The sequence below is a fragment of the Heterocephalus glaber genome, unplaced genomic scaffold (genome assembly GCF_053883595.1).
Source record: "Heterocephalus glaber isolate CG9 unplaced genomic scaffold, H.glaber_assembly_v1.0 deba00001465, whole genome shotgun sequence".
NCBI classification, from domain to species: domain Eukaryota; kingdom Metazoa; phylum Chordata; class Mammalia; order Rodentia; family Bathyergidae; genus Heterocephalus; species Heterocephalus glaber.
This window is the reverse complement of record NW_028258312.1, coordinates 22,385,147-22,396,616: the sequence shown is the minus strand read 5'-3', so window position 1 is coordinate 22,396,616 and position 11,470 is coordinate 22,385,147. Positions and strand designations below refer to the sequence as shown.

Sequence of the window (11,470 nt, the reverse complement as noted above, 5' to 3'; positions counted from 1 at the left end):
CCCTGCCTTGGACCCAGCTGATTATGGACTGAAACCTCTACAAATCATGAGCTAAATAAACCTTTCCTCTTTAACTTTTGGTGCTGAGTATTTTGTCTCAGCACTGAGAGAAAAGTAACTAACACAGTGGGCCACTGGGGAGAGCGAAGCATCTACTTCAGATGGAGAACCCAAAGGGCCACTGAGAAATTCCGAGACAGACTCCAGTCTTTTGAGAAGCCAAGCTGGCCAACTCCACCTTGAGGGTCGGCTGCTGGTCTTGGTTGAAAGGTTTTATTGGAACGAGGACTGAGAGCAGGGCAGGCAAGCGAGGCAGGGTCACACAGGCTGTGCAGATGCTGTCTTTGCTCCTAAGTGTGATATTCTATTCAAAGCCTTTAGGGCCGGCAGAGAGCCCAAGACAAAGGGCTGGTGGTGTGGAAGTGGCTTTTGAGGTCTCAGAAGGGCCAACCAAACGACCTGTGTCCCTCTGCCCAAGGTCAGTGGAGAGAGACATGGGGTAGGCAGATCAGGATTTTAAATACTGGACATGAAGCTTTTGGAAAAGTGGTTTATCATCGCCTGCCTCGAAAGCGAAAGGTCCCGAGTTCAGTCCCCGGACCCTCCTCCTCACTGCGCCTTCTGCCGGGCCACCGGATCTGACACCCAGGGGGCTCATGCGAGGGCGAGGGGAGATTCAGATGCTCACGGGAGAAGACAGCAGAGAAGAGCTCGGAAGTCCAGGCCCTGTAGACTGTAATAAATTAACACCACAGCCAACAAAATCAATCACTCCTAACTCATGGAAAGAAAGAGACAGGAGGCCGAGGTGTCTTTGGGGACACAGGGCCCAGGGAGCAGAGCTCCTGTCATGATCTGGAGGCCTCGAGTCTTCATTCACCCTTGCAGAACTTGAATCTCTGTCTTCCCAAAGAACGGAAATCTGTGGGCTAAAGTTGGGCAGCTGTTGATGCTCCCAGTGAACGAATAGACTTAGCTTCTCAGCTTAAAGGTTGCAAACAGCTGGCGTCTACTGAGTGCTTACCACAGTACTAGAAATTGTTTAGTGTTGGACGGTGAGCCCAGGAGGGAAGGAGTTACTAGTGAAGCAAGGTGGGTGTGTTAGTTACTTTTCTCTCATTGCTGAGACAAATACCAAGCACCCACGGGCCGGGGATTTAGCTCAGTGTTTCCGCCACCTGCCTTGTGAGTGCCACATCCTGAGTTCGATCCCCAGTAACCCCCCCCCCCCCCGCAAAACAAAACACCCGGTACCCAAAGTTAAAGAGGAAGAGTTTATTTAGCTCACACTCTGCAGCGGTTTCAGTCCATAATCGGCTGACTCCAAGGCGGGGATGACAAACAGGCAAGGCAGAGGAGAACAACATGGCGTGCACAAGGTAGCAAAGGCAACCAGGGACCTTCACAGTGTCTCCTTGCCCCTTTCATCTTATCCAGACCACTTAGGGCAGACAGCACACCCTTAATCCTAGTGCCCTTGAGGCTAGCATTGCATCATGAATTCATTCCAGCCTCACCCACTCTAGATCCAGCCTATGACCACAGGAGGTTTGGGAGGCATCTAGACCCCCACCGTAACAGCAGGCCATGCCAAGAACCAGCTAACTTCTCTGGAAACTGGGGGAAGGAGATGTTGGAAAAGAGCATTATTAGGGCTGTGTCTTTTCATGTTCTGGGATTGGGCCCCAAGGAGAGTATCTTAAGCAAGGGAGCCACATGAGTGGAATTACACAGCTTGGAATATTCATTGACTATTTGGGAACTTGTAGGATAACTGACTGAATCCAATGAAAGAAAGTTAACAAGCGAACTACTAAACACAGTAAGCAGTATGGACCAAAGCCTCAGGGCTTTGTATGTATCCTGTTATTTCATCTCTTCAACTTGATGAGGTAGGACTGTCTCTGTTTCATCAACGAGGTAGCCAAAGTTCATCAAGTGAAACGTGCTTCCCAGACACAGACGGCATTTAGGAGACGAAGATAAAATCCAGGCCTGTTTGACCTCCAATTTCACCATCTTAACACGTGTGATGTGGACAGGCCAAGGGATTTTCCTCAGGTTCGCTCAATTGCTCTGGATTGAAGAGGAAGCGAAATTAAACTGCTATTAGGCAGATTCTGTGCCTGAATGCACTTTAAAAAATGGATCCCATGTTAAGCAATTGTTCTGAATAACTCATTTTGTACATTAATAATTTAACAGATAGGTAGGGAACCTGAAAAGAGCAAACATAAGGCTTCATCTTGTGTGTTTTTCATTGATGCAGGAGAGATGGCAGTAATTGGGTGTCAGGATAAAATCAGATATCCTAAAGAACGTGCAGAGTGGTGGAAACAGGAAGTGCCTTTGTGAGCTTACACAGAGACAGAAGACCTTTATTGAAACAACTTCTCATTTTTAATGCAGCAATTTCTATTTTTATATTTAGTAATTGGAATACATTAGCTGGCATTACCATGTGCTACCACTAGATAGCGCTGTAAGACTAAAGTTAAGAGCCTGCCGCTCTTGCCCTCCTCCACTTCTGAGCGCGTGCGTGCGTGTGCGTGTGCTTGCGTGCGTGCGTGCGTGCGTGCGTGTGTGTGTGTGTGAGAGAAGGGGGGTGGATTAAGAAGGAAGAGAGATGCTTTGGAGGGGAAGCTTTAAAGTAAGTGTTTTTATCGTGAAGATTTTATTCGGCTGGGTTTCCTTTGATAGAAGTTTATGTCAAGTGCAGAAAAAGTGACCCCGATAAATATCCATTTAGAGTTAATATTTTTAATTAGCTTCGGTTGCACACGTATGTTCACACAAAAGTAGCCACGGACTTAGATCTAGCCTTTGGATTTTCCATTTGTGATGGTGGTTTAAATTGTGGCTTTAATAAAAAGGAAGCCGACACAAGACAGTGTTGTGTGATTGCTGCTACCTACATTTATGAAAACAGTAAGTCTTCGTGGTGATATGGTACTGTTGGTGAGATATTCTTTGGATTCTGTGGTCTCAGTGAGTTCAACAGAAATAAACTCGCCACCTTTATGAATGCCATTTCATTCAAAAAAAGCTTTGTTAAAATGCCCAGAATTTTACTGTCTAAATTGTGGAAAGATTTTTCAAATGAAAAAAATCACTTTTCTCCTTTGTTCTAGTCTTTGTATTGTTATACAGATTCTATTTTGGATAAAACTATTTTAGATTTTTGTCCTTCTGCTTTCACCTCTTAGTACTTCAGATGCTAACATCGTCTTACAGTCGTTTTCCTCTTTCGGATGGATATCCCCATCCTGTCGCGCTGCTCTGACACCGGCACCCTGTCCTTCCCTCCCAGGCCTGCACTCCTTTCTGCTGGCCCGGCTGGCCGTGGCTCCGGGATGCAGCCTGGGGCTGAGGGACCCCTCGCTCTGCCTGTTCTCCAGAGCACGCCTGCCCGGCCCGGCCCCACTTTTTCACTGCTCTGACTCAGTCTTACGTGGTCCCCTGCTTTTCTTGCCAGCTTTCTGCTGGTACCTTCTCTGCCAGCCTTTACCTTTGGTAACAGTAGAGGAAATGGAAATAGTAATAGTTTATTTTCCCCAACTTTCCTTTCTTATTAATTCTGTGACTGTACGACACCAAAGTAACTGACTGAGAAACAAGTGTAAGTGACCGGTTATGGTTTCTGCTGCTTCCTGGTAAACATTTGAGCTGGAATTTACTCCCAGTGGAAAGACCGGATGTTTGGATTCAGAGGGGCATACACTTTGTCTCGTCCCATTTTCCACAGTTCCTTAAGCTTTCACTGCACCAGCCTGTTTCATCCAACTATTTCCTAAAGCCTTTAGGAGGGTCCTTCCTTCCAGTCCGGAATGTGGGACCAAGGGTTCTCAGCAAGGCCAAGTTTTTTGATAACTACTATTAAATAGTTTTGTTTTCATGCATGCAACAAAGCATAGACGAAACCAGTATGTCTGAGATCTAGGTAAGGTAATACCCACCCTTTTATGTGGTGGCCAGCCCTGGATTTTCAGCAGTGCCCCCGCCCCATGGTCAGGCTGCACCGGCTTCTTGTTGGGAGGAGGTGAATTCTGAATGACTCGCCACCAATAATCAGATAACCGACACGCACAGTAAAGGGCAGCAGGAGCCGGAAATCAAACCCTGGTCAGCAAATACTGCCCGGTTCCTGTGGCTATGAAACACGAAGCGGGAATAACTGGTTTACAAAAGAGGGAAAGGACGGAGAAGTGACGAAATCAAACCAGATATTAAATGTAGCTTAAGCACAGCATCACTGGGGCTTCTTCCGAAACACGGCCTCTCCGGGCCCTTTTCCCAGCTGCAGGGTGGAAAGGCTGTTAGCCTGATCTCCAGGCGGCGGTCCTGGGCACGCCCTGCTCCAGCTCCACCGTGGGGAACTCTTCAGGTTATGTTCTGCACTGAGCCACTTCATCGCTGCTGCTCCCTCCCCGTTTTCCTCCTCCTCCTCCTCCTCCTGCTCCTCCTCCCCTTCTCTTCCCCTCCTCCTCCTCCTCCTCCTGCTCCTCCTGCTCCTCCTCCCCTCCCCTTCCCCTCCTCCTCCCCTCCCCTTCCCCTCCTCCTCCTGCTCCTCCTCCCCTCCCCTTCCCTTCCTCCTCCCCTCCCCTTCCCCTCCTGCTCCTGCTCCTCCTCCTGCTCCTGCTCCTCCTGCTCCTCCTGCTCCTCCTCCTCCTCCTGCTCCTCCTCGTGCTCCTCCTTCTCCTCCTCCTGCTCCTCCTGTTCCTCCTGCTCCTCCTCGTGCTCCTCCTGCTCCTCCTGTTCCTCCTGCTCCTCCTCCTCCTGCTCCTCCTCCTCCTGCTCCTCCTTCCCCTCCTTCCCCTCCTTCCCCTCCTCCTGCTCCTCCTTCCCCTCCTTCCCCTCCTTCCCCTCCTCCTTCCCCTCCTTCCCCTCCTTCCCCTCCTCCTGCTCCTCCTTCCCCTCCTCCTCCGCCTCCTCCAACACTTGGTGAACATTATTAAAGAAGTTTCTTTTCCTTATTGTGAGACAGCAGGAAACAAATAAGAATGCTAACTTCCTCCAGACCCAGCCTAGAAAGGAAGGAGAGGGAAAATGTGATCCAGCACCCAGGGCTCGAGTAGGGAAACAGTCCTTGAGCTTTGTATTAGACCTCGTCCTTGGTGGAAACATCGGCGAACGTCGGCTCTCTCATTTCCGCTGGACCCCTTGCCCCTGCTGGCCATGCGGCCCCTGCTTCCTTCTGTTCCTCTCGCTCTTCCTGAGGGTCTCCGCTGCGCAGCAACCTGGGTCGCATGTTTAGGTCGGTGTCAGTTCTGCCTGGGACTCGGCTGGGCAGGCCGAATTCCGCTTCTCACCCGCGGGCAGCCGGGTCCTCCGGGGTTCTGGCTGCGCAGGCAACTGGAGGGCTCCGCTTCTAGCCAAATAATGAGGGGGATTTTAATACATTTTACATTACCAGTGTAGACGTGGCACCATGAGGATTCTATTGTAGTTTTTTTTTTGAGACAGGGTCTCACCATGTAGCACAGACTGGCCTCAAACTCCTGCTGATCCTCTTGCCTCAGCCTCCTGAGTGCTGGGATTACAGCCCCGTGCCACCACTTCCATCTCCTTTTGGATTTTTAAACTCTGTTTGGACTAGTAAAGGTATTAAAGATGGGATGAATATTGTAATCTTTTTCTACTAGTGGGTGACACGAAACAGTTTAGAATTTATAAGAGAGAAAAAAACCACATTTTTCTCCAGTTCTATCATCCTGGCATATTGCTTGGAATTTCCTGATTTCATTAGGGTGCTTTTATTTGGCAGTGGATACTTCAGATGTTAAAAATAGCATTTTAAGCATTACTTTTTTCTTTTTGGTGTAGCATTGTTTTTGAAAGAAAAAGTATAGCTTTTGTTCAAGAAATATACATCCCTGAGCTCTCTAACTGTAAGGAGAGGGAGAAAGGGATGAAAACACATTGGTGGTGTAAATCTACTCTAATCTACTTCATCCCCACTACTGCACAACTGGTCTGCTCCTCCACACACGCACAAAATGCAGTGTAAAATAGCCTTTTCCCCACACCCTTTTCTGGTTAATTTAAACATGAGTTTGAATGGTCAATTTTTACTCTTACTTGTAAGGTTAACTATAGGCCAAAACTGTTTGTTTCTTTAGTATTGACTTAACACTGACTGCTGTTGACATTTTTTAAGGTCTATTTCTTTTAATACTACATAATTTAAAGGGGGAAAAATCAAGACTAATTAGCTGTTAATGAGAAATGCATATAATGAGAAACAAATGTAACATTAATGTCATGTACAATGTATGTCTGCGTGCTTTAAAAGGTAGGAGCATAGCCATTATTCAAAATTAGGGAATAAAGTCATCATAATAATTACCAGCAGATGTGTTGTTACTTGTATTGCAAGTCACAATTTCCCCATCAGAACAACGTGGTGCAGTGTTTGATAGTATGTATTTGATACAGTTTTTGAAGGAGTTATGTATTTTTTACTAAAATATGTATATTTTAATCCAGCTGCCTGGCATCTTTAGGAGATTGGAAAAGATTTATGCTAATGTTTTCTCTTCCTCACGAGGAAGAGCCTGTGCTGTCGGATTGGGTGTGGGCGCCCAAGCTCTGCAGATTGCTGCACATTGCTGTGGAAGGAGCGCTGTGTGTCTACAGCTTCTGCGTTTATCACTTCAGACTGAGCCCTGTGCTGGGTTCTTAGGCTGCGGTGAACCTGACCCACTGGTTTTCAGCTGTGGATGCACAGATCTTGTACCACAGAGCAGTATCTGGGGTCACACAACACGTCTCCCCAGATTCAGGGAACTGGAGGCCGAGGCAACTGAAAAATGTTACTCTTTGGGAATTGTGCATTAGCAGGAATAAATTACTGGGCTGGGCGTGAGGATGTGAGATTGAGAGCAAGAAAGGGAAGACAAACACAGTAGTGTGCTGAAACTTAATCCAAAAATACTTCCAGGTGTGATGATTTTGATGTTTGAGTTACTGAGTGATGAAACCTAGGGAGGTGAGGATAACAGTTTTCACAGTCCTGCCCATCCATGCATCCATCCATCCATCCATCCATCCATCCACTCATCCATGCACCCATGCATCCATCCATCCATCCATCCAACCAACCATCCATACGTCCATCCATCCATCCATCCCCTCATCCATCCATCCATCCATCCCCTCATCCATCCATCCATCCATCCATCCACTCATCCACCCATCCATCCATCCCCTCATCCATCCATCCATCCACTCATCCATCCATCCATCCCCTCATCCATCCATCCATCCATCCATCCACTCATCCACCCATCCATCCATCTCCCACCCACCTATCTATCTATCCTGCAATAAATATTTATTAAGTAGAAGTTAAAGCAGTGATAAAGCATAGGAAGTCTCTGCTGTCATGAAACTTATACTGTAGTCGATAGTAATATTTAACACATTGAGGCTTAGTATATTATAAACATTCTTCTATTTAACATACAATATCTCATTTAATCCTTGCATCTTATTATTCTAATTGAAAAAGTAATAAGATGTCTGTGGGAAAAATGTTACCATTAATACTAAAAATAAAAATAAAAATTACACATACTTGTAAGACTTTTTTTCAGTTTTCCATGAAATAGACATTTATGCTATTGGAAGAATTATTTAGACAGCACTTTAAATGTAAGAAAACCTATTTCTGTATTGTGATTTGTGTGTTTTAAATAAGAGAGAGAAAAGTCTCCAGTGCAGTATTGAAATGAATTCTGATAAAAGGTATTTTTAAGGAAAGGTAAGCACTTTAGTATGGAGGGTGTTTAATGCCAGTGCTGGTTACAACTGGGCCCTAAAGACACTCATTCCTAGGAGGATGGTACATGGGGCACCTGCATCCACATCTCTACAGTGCTTCTCAAACTGCTGCTTTGGCTCGGCACAGTGGCACATGCCTGTGATCCCAGCATTCAGGAGGCTGAGGCAGGAGGATCCCCTGGAGTTTGAGGCCAGCCTGGGCTACATAGTGAGCTCAAGGCCAGCCTGAACTATGCAGTGAGACCCTGTCTCAAAAAACAAAAAACAGCCCTCCCCCAAAAAATTGCTGCTGTGAAGTCACGCAGCACATCTCCTGTAATTCAGGGAACTCTCGAAACAGTTTACAAGATGGCTGGAGAGAGGGTTCAGGAATCTGCATTTTTCACCAAATCCCTAAGTGATTCTTAATCACAGTTACGTGTGAGAAGCACTGATGTAGAATGCTGTTTTCATAGTGTAATCTCTCAGATCATCTCTCCTCTATTTGAAATTCTTGGAGTTATGTTGTCAGCCGGTGAACATCTGTGTAGAATTCTAAGACACACAGTAATAGCATGTGATAACACACAGTATCCATTAATGTTGAACAAGGGGGCCTGTTCCCTGGAATTATGAAACCCAGAATATTGCTTTTCTTTCTATGTGGATTATGAACCACTAGCATAAATCTCAATTTTTGTCTAACTTTATTTCTGATGGCTATTCTCTCATTCGTCATAGCCAATGCTTTAGTTTCTTTGTTTCCTGGTATTTTGTTTTCCTGGCCTTGCTCTACTCTCTAAACTAATTTCTTTTTAAAGATTATTTTGAAAGTACTCACTTTTTGGAGGGCAAGAACAACTAATCAATCTATGATCAGGGCTGACCATTAACTTGTTAAATATATATTCAGTGGTGAGGGTAAGAGAGACCAGGCTGCTGTGACAGCTGCAAAATCTCAGCTGCTTCACCCCCTACACCCCAGTTTATTTCTTGCTTATGCCCAAGTCTGACGTGGGTGTGGGGGATTTCGCTCTTCACAGGGCTTCTAGAATCTCCACTCTTGTAGCTGCCCTATCTGAAACACATGTTTCTTTGACAAGGGTGGAAAGTGAAAGGGTCCCACATGGGCTTTTAAATGCTTTGCTCCAGATGGACACATACCTCTTCCTGACACAGTGTGGGGGCCCTAACTGGTCACGTGGCTTTGCCTGGTGAAAAGCGGGCAGAAAGATGCAGGAGAGAACAATATACGGGTATTCGTGGGGGGAAGGTACACTTGTCCTATTTTTGGTAACATTAGATTTCTATTTCAGCTCCACACTTCTCGCCCTAGGCAGGGCAGATGTGGTGACTGGGGTTTATTGAACCAGGAGGGAGACAGTAAAGGGCCATTTCTGCTAAAGGACTCTGCTGCTTGTATCCGTTAGTCAGGTGAGAACAAACATTTTTTGAGCCCCAACAGTTAAGCACTACAAAAAACACATGTAACGTGTACAATGCAGATGGAGAAAAATCAGGATAGGAAAGAGAGTCAGAATATTTGACTAAATGAGATCATTGTGATAGTTATTAATCCAACAAAATTTTTTTTTAGTGTTTGACATTAAGTACTAACCAAAAGGCATATTGGACAGCTACTGGAAGAAACTACAAAGATAGCTGTTTGGTTCAAAATCTGTAAGTTTTTTACTTGAAAGTGTACCAGCTGTTCTTTGTGCGGTGGGTACAGCAGTGAAAAGGACAGAGGAAGAGTGAAAAGCACAGCGATGGCGAAGTGACGTCGACCCAGGTGCTCTGTGGGCATTCGCTGTGGGAATTCTTGTTCCTTACACACAATAGCTCATTTAAACCTCATTTAAGCCTCTCACTGGTTGTAATTGAAGAGCAAGCACTAAGATGAAATTTGAAGGGCTAGACATCCTCATGTAGTGATTTTTATTCTTAAGAACCAATAGTAGGCTTTGAAATACTAGGTTAACCCATGTGAAATGATCACTTCTTTTTGATACCGGGGATCAAACTCAGGACCTTGCGCTGTGAGGCAGGCATGGGCCACAGAGCTAAATCCCCTGCCCCGAAAGGATCACTTTTATAGGTAAAAAAGAATTAGATCCTAGAATTTTCATCCAATTCAATTTCAATCATCAAAATTTCTGGGAATTAATATCAGGACAAAGTGTGCATGGATGGCCATCGGCTATCTTTATCATATTAACAACCTTTACATGACTGCTTCATGGTCAGGCGTTGTGTCGTTATTTTACATGTGTTTTCTCATCGAATTCTAGATTAGTTTCGTATGATTCTAATACACAAATTACACAAATTCAGTGCTTAAGACAAAGCAAATTTATTACACAGTATTATAATTCTAGAGAGCAGAAGTCCACATTGTTTTCACTGAGTTATATTTAAGTTCTTTGCAGAAGCCTGTTCCCCCTGGAGTCCCCGGAGGAGGAGACTTTCCAGATGTTGGCAGCTGTCTGTGTCCCTCTCCATCTCTCTCTCCAGCACTGGCACCCCGCTGTCCTCTGAATCTGTCCTTACACTTCCTTCTCCAACTCTTTCAAGGACCCTCTGGTTACACTGGGCCCATTTGGATGATGCAAAAGAACTCTCCACTGCAAGGTCTAGAGTCACACCTGCAAATTCCCTTTGCACAGCCACATGTTCCAGAGATTGGGATGTGGGCATATTGGGGCTCATTATTCTACCCACCACACATTCTGGTACAGTTCAGGACAGAGGTTTGTCACTGTCCCTGGGAAACAGAGGAGAGAGCTGAGGCTTACAGGGTGCTGGCAAGCTGTCCAGGTCTCAGTGCTGGGCAGCAACAGGGCCAGGATGTGAGGAGAAATCTTACATAAGCACTTGCTATCCACCCACTACACTGAGGCAACAGACATTACACTCTGGATGCGGCCTGATGCCTGCAAACCCAGCAAGTCAATCCTGTGAGTCAGTGCCAATCACAACAGAACAAAACTCTAATTATTTCTTCTGGGTCCAAATTTCTTTCTTCCATAAATGTGCCCAGGTATTTCAAGTCACCTGAGTATTTAAAGAAATTTAAAGATTTTGCGTGATGATTATTTGACTCTTCTTATAGCTATCTTTTAGACCTACTTTTACAAAAACCATAATGTCCTTCTTCCCAGCTGAAAACATAAGCCAGCCTCATTAATTTCTGAGGTGACACCAGTCCTGTTTCTGAATGTTATCTCTCCACATACACATTATATTCATCACTCTCACATACAGATTGGCGTACAAACACATTCAGTTATTCAGAAATAATTTCATGTTGTTTAAAATAATGACTATCTATCCCTTGGGCACTAACCCAAAATCCTTGTCTTGAAATGATCACCATCAAACTCTTGCCTAAAGCATGGTTTAAAAATTGACATTTTAAGATGTTTAGACTTTGTTATTTTCTCCAGTTCTCTAATCACTATTATTTAAAAATTAAATAAGAAGCCAATATAAAATCTATAATCAAGTCCTTAGCTGTTATCATTTAAGAACATGGCACCATAAAGAACATTTCTGCATCTTTTCTGAACTGTTTTCTGAGTTCATTCATCATGTAATTGAGCATTCTTTACATAAATGTTCACAGGAAGAATTCCTCAAGGTTAATAGGGACGTATGTGTTATCACATTTGCTTTTATTTCCATGGCTGCCAGGAAGCTCAGAGTCTAA

The 11,470-nt window shown here is 45.0% G+C and overlaps 1 long non-coding RNA gene across 1 annotated transcript in view; it reads left to right on the top strand.

Moving 5' to 3' along the window:
• The first annotated feature begins 2,603 nt into the window (after positions 1 to 2,603).
• The window catches only part of LOC147826605 (uncharacterized), a 249,695-nt gene continuing 240,828 nt past the window's right edge, over positions 2,604 to 11,470 (top strand). The window contains exon 1 of the long non-coding RNA XR_015438965.1: positions 2,604 to 2,650. This is a non-coding gene — a long non-coding RNA (uncharacterized LOC147826605). The remainder of the gene's footprint in view (positions 2,651 to 11,470) is intronic.